The sequence below is a fragment of the Cryptomeria japonica genome, chromosome 3, assembly GCF_030272615.1.
Source record: "Cryptomeria japonica chromosome 3, Sugi_1.0, whole genome shotgun sequence".
Classification (NCBI taxonomy): Eukaryota; Viridiplantae; Streptophyta; class Pinopsida; order Cupressales; family Cupressaceae; genus Cryptomeria; species Cryptomeria japonica.
Window position 1 is genome coordinate 861,627,303 of NC_081407.1, and position 16,310 is coordinate 861,643,612.

The window sequence follows — 16,310 nt, forward strand, 5'->3', positions numbered from 1 at the left end:
CGAGAAGGCCTAGAATGGCAAACTTCCCACCTTGTCTTCACGAAAAGATTGGTAGGGTCCGCATGAGACTTAGTTGGAGCCGGAAGCCGGGAGAGGTTACCAGGACAGAGAGCCGAGACCTAGGAGGCCTACCATGGTAACCATCAAGCTATGCGATGACACTCTCTCCTTAGAGTCACTAGTGTTTTGTGAGTTGAGTCACATGGATGTTTGCGAAGTCTTGTAGTTCTTTCGTACTTGTCTTACTTTGCTTGCTTGAGGGTTTTCTACTATCTCCTAGCATGGTGGGGTGGTTCCATTTTGGGATCACATGGTCGGGTGGTAGTGCCACTTCCCATTGGATGTTTTGGATTGTATCTTCAAGCGAAGAAAGGCTTCGCTGGTGTTTCTTGGTTCGTGGTTCATGTATCAGCTCATGTCCGTGATCATTGTTCAGTTGAGACCTTGAGGTCATTGTATCAGACTTTTATGTAACCTTGATATTGTAACTCTGTAATCCATGGTATTATTGGAAGCCATGTAATTATGGATATTGTAATAGTATGTCAATGGAATGTATGTTAATTTAGTTGCTTTGATATTATGTATAAATGTTTGGTGGAAGTTGAATGCATTGGTATACTTGAATCTTTCTTTATGGAATTTAGATGTATGTGTAGTTTTAAACTTAAGCATTTAATTTATCTAATTAAATGGACAATTGGATTAACCGTGGTGTTAATATAATCTACAATTAATCTTCGTTGGTAAACCTTAAGAAATCATGTGTTAGTCTTCCACTGTGTTATTAGACGTGCATTGGTTATAATTAGTTGTCTAGTTGTGTTGTTTTCCTTTAGAGTTCCTAGCGGGGCATTACACAAAGTCTGAAATATCTTGCTCTTCTCTACATAAAACAGCAAGAACTAGTGTGAGCTCAAAGTCTCACAGCTATTCCTTATCACAAAATCTATTTCTAATTTCTTTTAAGAACAAGTATAGGCACAAAGTCCTACAGCTTCTCTTGACAGAATATCTACTCTAACTGATATTAATCTCCAATACTTGCAACACAAAGTCTGCAAATCAAATTTGATTAAGCTCTTATAGAAACACTAGCAAGAAAGATAATATTGAACACAAACTCAAAATATTTAGCACAAAGTCTCAATCCTTGAGCAATCTTCTTCTATTTCTTTCAACTTCAATTTACACATAAAAAGCACAAAGTCTTTCTTGCTATAAATTTAGCAAAGTTTACTTGCTTGCTTTTCAAAAGATAAAAGATACAATAGACTCCCTCAAGTATTTATAGGAGAGGAGTCTTGAAAAAAAGGTGGGAGGATCTCAACTAACTTGAGAAATTCTCTCAACCGCCATGACTTATTCAACTACTATCTAAGACTTATTCAAAATTACAAGTCCTATCCTAAATTGACTTGTAATCAGCCTACTTGTAATTACAAAAATGCAAGTAATGACTTAACTCGCAATTTACAAAATTGCTTTTATAAGTAAGCTTGTCAAAAGGGAAACTACAATACTGAAATTGCAAATTTGAAATTACAACTAATTGTTGAACTTGAAAAACACTTATGTTGCAGCATGTTTGGCCATGAATCCTTCAAACTTCAGGATGATCATTTGCAGTTCATTAGGATTCGGTTCGCGAGTATTTTTCGCAACGATCATGGTTTTTACAATAACATCACTACAACGAAGGATTGTAATGCTGTTTTTTTTCAAGAGAAGACTGGATTTCCTGCAAGAAGATTTGGTATTTCACCAAAGCTTGAATAGATACAGCTAGAAATTGTTCATTCCTCCATTCATGATGAATCTTCATCTGCAGATCTGAGAGAAACTTCTTCTTCTGGCAATAATTCTCCATCCTAATCCATAATATTACAAGAAGCTTTCTCACAACAAGAAACAACATCTTGCAACACTTAAGTGCGTAATTTCATGGCATCATCAATATCCTCAATGAGTGACGTGAGAACTAGGACTTTATTCTCCAAGAGTTCTTCAAATTCTAGATACATGACTCTAGAAGGAATAATGTCATGTTCTTGAAGAACGTTCTACTTTTCTTGAGGCATCTTGTGCCAAACCATCAAATTGCCTTCAACTCTTTTCAGGTTCTGTTTGAAAACCTTAGAAGCCTAATTCAATTTTTCTTCAATGGTCTCCAACTTAACCATCATTCGGAACACATCTTTCAACACTTGGGTACATAAATCATGAAGATGATCTACCCAAGAATCCAGCGCTTGTACCTTTTGAGCAGCTCTTTCAACTCCTTAGACTAATTCTTTTGCATTTGAAGAAGTTGAAGGATTGTACCCTTCATTTGAAGACTTAGTAATCTTTTGGATTGCTGCAACAAGTTGCACATTTTCCTCTTCTAACTTATCCTTCTTTGCTAGAAGTTCATCATACTGCTGCACCAATGAGGCTACCGAATGTTGAGCGTCATGCTTGACCACTTCATGTGTTTGTTTGCCCAACTCCACCCTCACGATGTTGCAATCAGCAACTTGCATCTCTCCCTGTGGCTTGTCTACAATTGGTTCAACAATTTCAGCCACCTTCATTCTGTTACTGTACACTGTTACACTTGAAATCATCTTAGCTCTTTTGGCAACCTTGGGTTTTGATTGCTTGAGATGTTGGAAATCAAAGGTGTCAGGAGAGATTTCCTGCTTCTTTCTTTTACGAGTAAAAGAACTAAGCCATGGAGGTAAAGCCATCAATTTTCCTTGAGCAACAGCTGAAAGTGAGGGAGAAGCGGTTTTTGTTTGAATGACAGTCGTCATTCTAGGAGAAGTTACTGTTTGAACAACAATTATAGACTGCTCATTAACCAAAGAACCTGATGACTTCATCATGAACTCATCAAAACTAGAAGCAGAAGTATCAATCTCTGACAAAGGAACATACGCAGGATTATCATCAAAGATATTCATCATATTCTCTCGAGGATGATCAAGAGAAGGCTTTGCTGCTGAAATCGGAATGACCCTCTGAGGAGATTCACCTACTAAAACAAGAACAATATGAATAGTGGAAAAAGCATCCACATTCGCGTCAAGAGAAGACATAGGTAATTCTAAAGGAATCTGAGAGGAACTTCATGAGGTGACTCCGAAATGGGTGACTCGGGAGCATTATCTAATTGAAGTTTCTCCTCTGGATCTTTAGCATCAATTACATGAATATGAAGATGAGGCTTTTCTTTCCCTCAAACTGTCGCTTCTTCGGGAGGAAGTACATTGCTCTACTAACTCTCAACTTGATTCTCGTGCTTGAAGATGATGCACCTTTCTTGTTGTCTATTTTGATTTCAAACTTGAGACCGACAAGTCCTGTAAAATCATCTTCCCTTCCAATCTTGATCTTGATGAGTCTAACACCGTTGCTCTTGAGCCAAGTATTGGTGTTACCTAAGATAGGCTGAAATCTATCAAGAATGGAAGTGCATTCCTTATGTGACGTCCCCTTCTTGTTGGCATCAAATGTTCAGTGGGATTAACCTATTACTGACCCTCATAGGCTAATAAGATTGAATAGAGGGTCCTTTAAGGGATGTAGCTTCTCCAGTGGTCAGAGTTTTGTAGGTTTGCCTTTCGTTCGGCTTCATTTGGACTTCGTATGCATTACTTACTATTAATAGTAATTCAGAGATGTTAGAGATGGACCTCTGCTATTTTTAGTAAAGGGGTATGGTCGTATGCAGCTTCATCATGTCAGCTCCCAGTTCAGACAACGTTCAAAAAGGATGAGTAATAATGGAGATATTAATGTTTTAATGACCCATATTTTGATTAAATAATTAAAGTGTTATAATAAAGTTATAACTTAACTTTATTATTGAGGGTCATGGCATCATTAAAAGGGGGCCATTAATTAATTAATTGTTGCACACTTACCAAGGTGAAACATTTAATGTTATATTAAAGGTGCTATATCATTAAAAGCATTAAATGTTGTTAAATGTAATAATGGAGGAAAATCACACCTTTCTGGAAAATATATAAGTCTTGGAGAGAATTCGAACTATTGTGAGTTATGCATTTGACACTTGATGAATTTGGAGAGGAGGAAGCCAAGGGTTTCGAATTTCCAAGCCATTGGAGAACATGAAACTCTTCAATGTTGCAGCTGCTATGAAGTGGTGAAATATCCACTGAATTGTGGCAAATAGGGAGCTTCATTCAGAAGTTTTGATTGTGCAAAATTGTGGAGAATTCGAAGAAGTTAATGCTAGAGAAAGAATCATATCTGCAGATTGGATAGGATAAGTTTGTGCATCCCCACCTATCCGACATTTGGCATCAATTCCAAGGAAGACGTGTTGATGCCAAAAAGAAACCCCCCTGCTGTGAGGTAGCGCTCTCCCAAGGAGCCACGACTTTGGCATTTGAGGCTTCAAAAAAATCAGAAATACACCATAAAGGGAGCGCAGGGGTTTAGCAAGTCTAGACACAGCCTTTGGAGGCTCAAGGGCATCAAACAAGGGTGTGGCATATTTTTCAATGCAGGCTGTACATCTACAGCTGAAGCAAATTGGTTAGGAACTCCAAAATTTGTCACCCCTTAGCCAAAAATCGGGTATGAACTGCTATATATACAACACTTGTAATAATTGAATTGAATAATAGTTGCAGGCCCATTATTTGATGATTTGTCCATATCCATGGTGATAGCAGTTAGCATGTCAACTGTTTGATATAATGTCCTTTGGCTGTAAGGTGTTCATTTGTTCTTGCATGAGCCATGTATTGCATTTTCTACTTGTAGTTTAAACAATTAGCATTTCAAATTCAAGGCATAGCATCTTTATGTTCGGAATTACACAAGCAAGCAAACTGAAACATCATAACAGCAAACTACCACTTGCACACCAAGTGTTTGACAATATTCCTTGAGGGTCAGAGCAGCAAATTTTGATCAGAATTAGCAGGGGATTCCTACACCTTATGCAACCATTGAATTGATGGAAGTGGTGCTTCATCAACTCTCTTTTCAATATATTCAGGATTGAGTATCTCTCCATCATCAATCATTCCTTCAGGAATGTTCACCAAGTTTAAGTCAACAATCTGCTCAAGAGTGAGTCTGCAATAATCCATATTACAAACCTCCTTTTATTTACGGAGATCAACCCAGATGTCTTATATTCGATGCACGTGCGTGAAGGACTTTTTGATATTTTCCTTCATGCCTCGGTAATCAAAATCTACTCTTGTCTTGAACCTTTTCAGTTTTATCTCCTGCATTTCAATCTTCGTGGCCTTGGCTTTGGTGGATGTAATGAGGGAATAATGGCCAATTTTTAATGGGTTATTTGTAGAAATTCCCATTCCAACCTTATGCTTAACAGATTGATGTGCATGAACAGCCATAATATGTCTTCCCAACTCCATAAGAATGATCTTATCAACTGGATATCTAGGAAGCATATATGGTTGGCCACTGTAACATCCAACTCTCATGTAAGTGAAAGTTGGGAATTGAAGGAATAAGCAGACATATTCATTCACCTTCTCCCATGCGGTATCTGACACTCTTTTGTTTTTCAATGTCTTGTCAAACGGACACATATAATGACCAAAGAAGGCGTCTAGGACCCTCCTATAGTGCAATTTGCTAGGTCTCAAAGGCAATTGGTCATAGTAGTCCCACACGGGTATAAGCAAGCGATCACCTTTGGTAGAAAGACCAGGGAAGTGTCTGAGTCATGCTGCTATATACACTAAATATGAGTTCATGTAGAATGTCATAGTGGAAGGAACTAATACAAGTTGTTCACAAAGGGTATCACTGATGATTTCGCCCCAAGAGATGTATTGAGACTGCCTTATGAGCATGATAAATGTTGGTGTAAATAATTATTCATCTTGGATATTATTACACCTTACTTAAGTTTACTTAGGAAATGCATTTCATAGTAGTTTGGGTATGAGACACTTGGGTGTTTGTGCCACACTGGGATAGTGTGTAGGAGAATTTCCACCTTTTATGGTGTGATCTTGTTGTTACACTCCAAATTCAGTGGGTGATCCACCTCGTGTGGAATATTATATTGTTTCTCCTACCTACCCACACCTATTTCCTACCTACCCTTGTTTCTTATTGAGCCACATGTCATATTTGTGTGCTCACATATCCATATAGCCTTGCCTATATAAGCAGGCTCATATTCATTGTATGTAACAATTGATGATCCAGTTGATCAGTATTTTCATCTTGATAGATTACAGTTTATTCCTATCAATATTTTGTCTCTCTATTGTATTTTTCATTGAGCCCTTGATCTTGGCAAAATCTCACATGGTATCAAAGCCTATAGGGCTTCATTGATTAGTCGTTTAGAGAAATTTTGGAGGCTTCAATTTTTGGATTTGGGGATCTTCATTTTTTGGGGGCGTCATACAACGATTTGAACATCACGGTTGAATCCGGGAGGCCATTTCCATAAATTTTGGCTATAAAGTCGACCTATTTTGGTGAGAAAATTTGTTTTGCCCATTTTGGCTATTATTGTACGGATTTCGAAAAAAAAATTAGTATTTTCCGAAAAAAAAAAATTTCGAAAAAATAAAAAATCAATTTTTGGGGGGTCCGCAAACCCCCCGTCGGTGACCTTCGTACTCTATCCGCAGATTGCAAGGCCCTCCTACTCCGATAGCCATAGGTCACCATAGCACCCGTCGACCATAGCTGTCGCCCGTACCTGCCTCTGCTGCTTCGGCCCCGTGTTGCGTCGACCCCGTGCTATTCCGACCCCTGTCGATTCGTACACTGGCCCACCCTGCTTTGCTCCCGACCATATCTCCTCCCGGCACCCTGCTCTGCTCCGATGGCTGCTATTTCGTGCTCCTGACGGCGCGTTCTTCCACCGCCGTTTTTAGCTGCTCTGTCATGCTTGCCACCTGCCGCCATGGTTCCACAACCTGCCGCTAGCTGCTCCCTCTATCAACGAACCCACCTTTCAGCACCGGCGGCCCCCCCGGCCACCGACCTCCTGGTAACGGTTCATGCAGACCCGCCACCCACGCAGATCCCGCCACACGGACTGTCCACCTCACTCGAGTCACCTACCCAATCCGAGTGCCACGTCAGCAGTTGTACTTGCCACATCAGTGGCCACATCACAGGTCGTACTAACACGCAGACACCTTGTCATATTTCCATACTATTTGTACGACACGTGGCATAATCTGGTTGGTCCATCCTCCAGTCCATACTGTACGAATGCCGAATGGGTAGGGAGGCAAAAAAAAATTGACGGGCAGACGGGCGTCAAATTTAAGCCCGTCATTTGCTGACGTCAGCGCCACATCAGCAATATTTTTGAAAATTTTCGCAGGCGCCTCTCATTGAGCCTTTCAGTTTTGCAGTTCAACTTTGGAAGGTCATATCTTGCTCATTTTTGCTCCTTTTTTGGTGCAATTTTTTTTTAAATAGGCTAGAATTTCGTGCTCTTTACAGTGGTGGAAGAATTTTTTGATTTTGATGGACGGATTTTCAGAAATCGCAGATCTTCATGACTGTACCTATCTAATCCCCGATTTTGCAACTTCAGAGGCTTCGTTTGGGGTCATACGACCTCCTTGTCAGGTATCGTTTTTTTTAAAGTGCATATTTTTTCATCTACTTTCATAATCTGCCATTTGTTTGCAGTGATTTTAAGTAGAAATTGTACTTTCAAGTATATGGCCATTCTTGGCATATTTGGTACTTGCATTTTGCTTGGATCTCAGTTTAGATCACTACCAGTATTTGTTGAAGTTTCTTATATCTCATTTTGAAAAGTTGTAAATTGAAATCAGAAGTCCACTTTGCCTTGTTTTGCAAGTGGCCCATTGTATACGCACTAAGTATAAAGTGTCATATCACCATTTTGGGGGGGGGTTTCTTGATTGAGTATTTTGGGGGGTGTCTTGTGTGATTGTGCCTCTCTCTATCTTGTGTTTTTTCATTTTCGTGCTATGGGTTCTCTTAAATTTCCACTTTTAACTTCTCATAATTATGCATCATGGAAGATTAAGGCATGGAGTAAACTAATGGAAAAAGGACTCATTCATTATGTAAATGAAACTATAACAGCACCACCTGATCCTAAGGCTGATCCTAATGCTCAAATTGAATGGCTTACTAAGAATGCTATGGCACTTGGAACTCTTAGAAAGTATGTATCAGATGACCTCATTTTTCATATTGATAAGTGTACAACAATTAAAGAGGCTTGGGATATTTTTAAGAAATTGTATGGTCAAGTTGATGAGATTAAGGGCTACAAGCTTGATAGTGAACTCGCAACTTTGGATCCCAAGGATTTTGATACAATCCAAGATTATGTTACAAAAGCAACTGAGCTAAGAGCAAAGCTAAAGGATTGTGGAATTGACAAAAAGGATGCTCAATTGGTTTACAACTTGTTGGACAAACTTCCTTAAGAGTATGCAGCTTTTGTATCTAACTTTCACACCCATAGGTTAGCTCAAGGTTTCTCATACACTTCTCCCTCATTTGATTCATTCACGGAGATGTTGATACTTGAGCAATCTAAGTTGACCACGATGGGGATTCTCAAATCTTCAAAGTCACAAGCTTTGGTGGCTAATAAAGGGAATCAAAGCAATCAAGGAAAAGGCAAGAATCAAAAGCAACCTAAGTCAAAACCACAACAAGATGGAGCACAATCTTCCTCTCCACAACAAGGTGATACACCATTCTCACCTAAGAGGAAATCATATAAGGACAATCTTTTTTGTGGATATTGCAAAAAGTCAGGACATGATTAACATCATTGTTATAAGAAGGATATTGATGAGTTGAAGAATCTTCTTGAGAAGAATCGAATCAACATACCTTCTAGAATGTCTACATCGGCTTCTTCTTCCAAGGATAAAGGAAAGGATCACTCTTTCGGGACAGATAAAGAAAAGGGGCAAGCTCTTTGTGCTACTACAAGTCCTGATTCAAGGAGATGGCTTCTAAATTCAGGGGCTTCTCATCATATGGCATTTTCGCAGTCTATGTTTTCCACATTTAAGCCTTGCCACATGCCGCAGATTTTGATGGGAAATCGTATATACATGGATGTGATTGGGAAAGGATCTATTGCCATTGGGGATAACTCCTTCGATGATGTGTTGTGTGTACCCCACTTGACAAATAATCTTCTTTCCATCTATCAAATCACACATGGGGCAACTAGGAAAATTGTGGAGTTCACACCTGATTCAGTTATCATTACAGACTTGGAGAGTGGAGCTATCATTGTGACTGGGGTGGTTGATCATGCATCTCAGTTGTACTCTTTTTCAGATTTTGGTCCTATTGATGAGGTTGATTCTTCCTATGTTGATGATTCAGATTTTGAGGAGAACTTTGGGCATTTGAACTTGGGGATTCTCACTTGTGATCCCGTTCTTGAGCCTTGCATTTCATCTCCTTCTCTTGATATCACACCACCTATTGCACCTGATGATGCAGCTAGTGCGACAGTTTTGCTCTCTTGTGATTCAGTGCAGCAGGATATTTCATGTCTTCCAGCTTCAGTTGATTGGGAAGCCTACTTGGCAAACATTGCAGGTTTGTTTGTGGAGTCCTACATTGCAGATTTGGGAGACATCATTGATGACATTCATCTTCTCTTTGATGAAGATGATCCTTCTTCGATTGTTGCGAGGGAACACTCTGACCCTCTTGTGCATTCTCTACATGATCAATCTTTAGAGGTTGACATGATTGTGGATACTTTTGTACAACACTTGGAGGAGGTCTCTTTATCTTTTGAGGAGACATATGAGTCTTTGGACATTGTTCTACATTCATCTCCACTAGATCTTGGAGTGCCTTTTTCAGCAGTGTGGTGCAGTTTAGCACCTTTGGAGGGGGTAACCTTCAGCATCGACATGGGGACACTTGAGCAGTTTTCAGAGATTCCTTTCATCATGAGTATTTTTGCTTCAACTTCCCTTCATGGTTGGGGAGACTTCATGGATACACCTTTGGTTTTGTTTCTTCCGAAGGGGAGGAACGTGGTTCGACGTTCGTGGAGCAGTTTCTTCATTCATCATCGAGCTTCTATCATTGGTGCAGATTCCACATTGAGGGGGGGCTTCCTAGTCTCTCTTCTTCTTCTCTCATATGGGGGGGACTTTTTCCTCAAGTGGGGTTTTGTCCTTCACATACTTCTATGAGAGTTCTTTGTATCTAGTTTTCATCTCTCTTTTGGGGGAGGGTTTTTTCCCATTGGGTTTTTCTCTCTTTCCCCGCTTTGTGAGAGATTTCATTGCATTGGTGTGCATGCATTTGCATTTGTACATGGGTACCTAACATGGCCAAGTAGTCGGGACCCATCTTGCATTGCTTAGTTGCATTGTAGACTTAAGTGCATTCCCCTAAGTTGCACTTAAGGGGGGGTGTTGGTGTAAATAATTATTCATCTTGAATATTATTACACCTTACTTAAGTTTACTTAGGAAATGCATTTCATAGTAGTTTGGGTATGAGAAACTTGGGTGTTTGTGTCACATTGGGATAGTGTGTGTAGGAGAATTTCCACCTTTTATGGTGTGATCTTGTTGTTACACTCCACATTCAGTGGGTGATCCACCTCATGTGGAATATTATATTGTTTCTCCTACCTACCCACACCTATTTCCTACCTACCCTTGTTTCTTATTGAGTCACATGTCAGTTTTGTGTTCTCACATATCCATATAGCCTTGCCTATATAAACAGACTCATATTCATTGTATGTAACGATTGATGATCTAGTTGATCAGTATTTTCATCTTGATAGAATACAGTTTATTCCTATCAATGTTTTGTCTCTCTATTGTATTTTTCATTGAGCCCTTGATCTTGGCAAAATCTCACAATAAACTTATACATCCATGTTTCAAAAACATTAGAATGTTCCAAACCAATCATCCTACTGAGAAGAGTGATAGTGTCTCCGATCTCCCACTTGAAATCACAATGGTACAACTTAGCCCACCGTGTAAAAGCAGCCTGTGGCTCACTGATCCATCTATTAATATGGCATTTGCAATCTTTCTCTCTTGAAACATAGTACTCAGTTGCACTATCTCTGGAGATTTCTATGTACACAGGTGCCGGTGGTATTCTGAAAACCTCCTCAATAGTGTCCGCATCAAGACGGATTATCACTTCCCCATCATTATTCCTGATAGTTCTTGTCTCTTTGTCAAAATGGTTAGCACAAGCAAGAACGAACTCAAGTTCTAGGGCAGCCACTGGAAAGGAAGAAGCATGGTGAATGTGGCTGTCCAACAGGCACTGCATATTGCTATCCTTGGGATACTCCACCCGTTTAACGAACTCTGACATGTCAACATGCCCTATTTCCGTATCTTTGATGTGCTCCATTGGAGTGGAAACTTGGGAAGGAGAGATCTCATTTCGGTACTTATCATATTTGTATTTCATCTTCTTTTGAGAAGAAGATGACGATAAATTAGTCACCAAACAAGAGCCTGGCGCGCTGCGACGAAGATCTAGAAGTGTCAAACCAACATCAAGATCAGCCGAATGAAACATATTTCTTCTTCTCAATAGGGAAAAACTCCATCCCTCTTAAGAGGAAAATGATGAATAAATAGGAACACTAGAAACTTGGCTTTTATCCAATTTCAGATCTTGGGAGATGTGTTACAAGTATGCAAGTGAGGTAGAACATATTTGCAATCGGGTTTTTAAAACCCGAATGCAAATAGACTTGTAATAAGAAAAATGAAGGAATGTGCGAAAATGGGATTTTGACATGAGAAAAATGATGGGAATATCAGGTTCTTAAAACCCGAAATTGGAAAGAAAAGTTTTTGACAACTTTGAAACTTGGAGTTTTGGCAAAAGAAAATTAACTCTTTTCAACCAAAGGGGAAAAACTAACATTTCCATCTTACTTGCAATCGGATTTTAAAAACCCGAATGCAAGTAAAGAGGGAAAATGTGAGGGGAAAGACAATACAATTCTTAAATTGCATTCAAGACTTGGGTAGGAATGGGCAGATCTCTCTCAAACCCGAAATTGGAAAGAAGAACAAAACAAATAACTATCATGATCAATCGAGGAAATTCAAAACAACAAAATAAAATAAAGACAAAACTGAAAACAAAACATACCTTGCTTGATCAAGATGCCCTTCAAAGAGATGAACTTAACTTTGAAAGAAATAATCAGCTACTTAAATAGAAGGCAAAACCAAAACGTTAAAACCCTTGCCATGTTTTTAACAAACTCGGATTTCAATCAAAAGCACCAAAAACGGCATCCAAAGAGGAAGAATATCGGGTCAATACGCCCAGCAAACCGAGTCTGGAAGCAAGGAAACGCCTCCATTAATGTTGTAGAAACGAATTGGAAGAGTGCCAAAAACATGGCAAGAAGAGCCACGATTTGCTGGTTCAAAATGCCTAAGAAAGGGCAAAAACGTGGCAAGAAAATCACCAAAAATGGAAGCAAAAATTCCCACGCCTCCTTCCCTCAACACTTGGCACCATCAAATCCGGATTCAAGGCAAAAGAAATGAATTCAAATTCAAACTCCTTGGAGGAAAACATAGGTCGGGTTCTTGGAGAGAAGGAACAAGTTTAAAAAAACTTGCAAAAGACATGTAATCGGGTTTTAAAAACCCTTTTACAAGTTTTAATTGTTTCACTTTTTCACTCCTCAGGCAAATTTGCATTTGTGAGAGGAAAGAGCAAAAACAAATGTCATATTAACTTGTAATAGGGAAATAAAATCCCCTTTACAAATTTTAAAATGACTTAAAATAAGACTTGTAATAGGGAAAATCCCTTTTACAAGTAAAAAGAACATTAAAACTTGTAATAGAGAAAAAGAATCCCTATCACAACTTAAAATCACTTAAGTAGGAATTTTTGTAAAGTTCCTTTAAACTTATAATTTAAAATTCACTTGTAATTTGTCCAAGAAGTTCCTACAATGACTTAAAAGACATAAAAAGCAAGGGGGAAATAAAAAGTAAATTACAAGTGACAAGTTTTAAGTAAAGTGCACTTGCAATTGTTTTAAAATTTCCCTACAACACTAAAACAAGAGAAAAATAAAACTTGCAATCCAAGGAAAATTTCTCAGCTGCAGTCAGGAAGAAAAAACCCGAAATTGAAGAAAAAACATAGCAGACGAACTCAAAATGCGATAAAATTTGAAACATGGATCGAGAATGGACTGAGGATTAAGCCAGTCCAAAGGCGAAGCAAAATTTTGCCTTGAGAAGCATGCCTTAGAGTAAAAATTTTCATTTTTTGACAAAAACTTTAAAGGGGTTGTCTATTTTTGTGAATACAAAAATACGGACAACAGATAGCATGGCAAAGAGAAACATGGATTGGGTATAGGATATTATTGTATGTTCCATAAGGTCTTGGCCATGAAGTTTAGCTTTGTGTGAGTGCAAGAGTATAAGAGACAACTTCATGAATTCTAGAAGGTGGTAATGTAACATAGCTTATTGTCATTGTACCTAAGAAAATCACAAACAATGTGTATCGATTATAGGGATTTGAATAAGATAAACATAAAGATTAAGTAACTTCTTCTATAGATTAATGATTTATTTTACCAACTTCAGCACGCTAAGTACTTTACAAAGTTGGATTTGAAATTTAGGTATCATCAAGTCAAAGTCAACGGGAATGTCTGGCCCTAGAATATAGTATTCATGATGAGACAAGACTGTAATGTCCCCTTCTTAGCAGTGATATGTTCAATTGGTCGTTAGCCTATTCCGGAGACCCATAGGCTAGTTGGGAGTAGTAATTAGGGTTTTCTATTTTCTCAGAGGATGTTTTGGCAATTTTGGTGGCTTGCATGTTGGATTTTTATAGTTTTGATTCTGGATTCCTTCTAGGTTTTCAAAAAGCTTCGCAGCGGTAGTACATGCGTAGCAATCAGTGGAGTTTGGTAAACTTACTAGTTTTAGCAAGTGGGGGAGAGGACAACTTAATTTTGGGGGTTTTTCAAGGTTTTGAAAGAGCCTCGCGATAGTGTGACATGCAACTGAATCTGGGGACTTTTCCGGACTTACTATTTTTTGTAAGTCGGGACGGCTTCTCAAAATGTGGTTAAAATCACTTTGGAGACAGTATTTTTAGCAGTATGTTATTTATAGTAAGTACTTTTTTGGTAGTACTATTTTTGGCAGATTTCAATGGTCCAGTTCAGAGGCTATTTCTAGCAATGCAGTTTTCAGTACTTTTGGCCTTCAACTCACTATGGCAGTTGCTCAATATATGGAAAAAATATTTTTTAATATTTTTTTAATGTTTCCCCATGGCCTAGGCGTGTGACTTATGTTATGACTTAACGGGTCGACTTGGTAATAAAGTATTATTTTTAAGACTTAAGGTTGGACGTCCACTTAGGAGATATATCATTAAAGATTTTATTCTTAAAGGTGTGTAAACAATTGTTTAAGTTGGCGTCCCCTTTGGAGGAATATGTGACTTAAACTAAAGTCGAATATTATATTGCCTTGGGCATCCAAGTTGGCATTTCATTTCATGTCAATTTGGAGGGAGTTGAATTTGAATTTGAGGAGATCGTTTCTATAAATAGAAGGTTCTACTCCTCATTTGGGCATCCATGAATATTTTGTAACGAAGTGTTGCCGAATTTGTGCCAGACTTGTGCTTCGAAGTTGAGAGCTTCCTAGCTTGTGTCAATTAGAGGCTTGAGAGATAGCACCTAGCTGATTGGAGAGACTATTTCTCATCCAAGGGAATAGATTGAACTATATTGAGATGGGTTTTAGCAAGGCTTTTTCAGTTTTCTGATATTTTGGGGTGTTTGTGAACTTCTAAGTTGCTGGTTATTGTGGAACTGAAAGTGAAATTCAATCGTAAGTCTTCCAAAGGCTTTTGTTGCTTCTGGGCATTCTCTCTATGTTTCCCTTTGGCCTAGGCGATCCTTTTTGCAAATTTTTAGAGGTTTTAATGCAGATTTGAATTTTATAGTGAATTTCGCCCTCTCTCCCAGGCTGTACCATGCCTGTGGCTACATTGGGAAGTGTGCAATATATGTTAGGTGAGATTTGTTGCTTGTTAGGGGTTTGGATTTTGGCATCTCCTGTCTAGCCTTCTTCAGCATTTGATTTCAAGCCTATCCGTCGAGTTTTGGAGGAGTTATGAGCATTTTAGTGAGATTTTATGTTGCTGGTCTGTATTTTCAGTTTGTCGGTTAAGTATATCAGATTTAGTGTTTGGAGTTTGGGGGCTTGTTTCTTTGGTGGAGGGCCTCTTGAAACTTGAGAATAACATTGGACATCATTTGCAGCTGTTGGATAGCAATACCTCTTGATTTGCAATTCATGTTACTTATTGTAATGCTGGTTAGTAGTACTAACAGCAACTTCATTATGAATTGTTCCTTAATGCCCACTGAATAAGTGGAAGAGGTTGGATTCGCCGCCTATCTCTATTTCATATTGTACTCTGGTCCTCCCGCTGAATAAGTGGTTGAGTTATAGTTTGGTTATAGAGATTGGCTACGCCGCCTATCTCTATTTTATATTGCACTTCTATCCTCCCACTGAATAAGTGGTTGAGTGATAGTTTTGTTATTCCTAGTCCTCCCGCTGAAAAGTGGTCGAGTGATTGTCATTTGCTTAATTCAGTCCTCCCACTGAACAAGTGATTGAGTGATTGCTTACTTTCAGAATTTCCTTTCAATGCAAGTTTTTGATTATTCTAACCTTAACGGATTAATCTTGTGTTAAAAATAAAATAAAAACTAAGGGGGACATTTCAAAGACAAGGTTCATACGAGTGACTTGTACTTCATTTTAAGTTAGGTGATGTTCTAGGTACTATTATAAGGTTGACAAATTAAGTATTGAGACCATGTATAGATTTGTGTGTGATCATTACTTGGATGAGACATTGTTTTTTACAAAGCTTACAATGAAAATTCAATGCATTTAAAGCAAGTTTTGAAGAAAAAAAAGGCAGGGCTTAATGAGAAAGAAACTTGAATTTGTACAACCACTTATTTATTTGGGGCATGCTGTTAGAGATAAAGAGTTGACAATTGATCTAGCAAAAGTGAAATCCATTTTGAAATACCCTAAGCCCTATGTGATCAATACAAGGGAGTCATATAGCAGTAGTTCAATACTTATGAGTCTATGACAAGTGATCAAGCCCTTTTCTACAATAGCAAACCATGAGCATCCCAAACAGCTACTGGTAATTTCTTCTAAACATTGTATAAACTTATATTGCCTCTCTCAATTTTTATGCTTTACGTAAACCAATGTTTTGCC

The 16,310-nt window shown here is 38.5% G+C and overlaps 1 protein-coding gene across 5 annotated transcripts in view; it reads right to left on the reverse strand.

Annotated features, from left to right (window-relative positions):
* LOC131066686 (uncharacterized) overlaps window positions 1-16,310 on the reverse strand; it is a 183,383-nt gene that overhangs the window by 123,709 nt on the left and 43,364 nt on the right. The window lies entirely within an intron of this gene.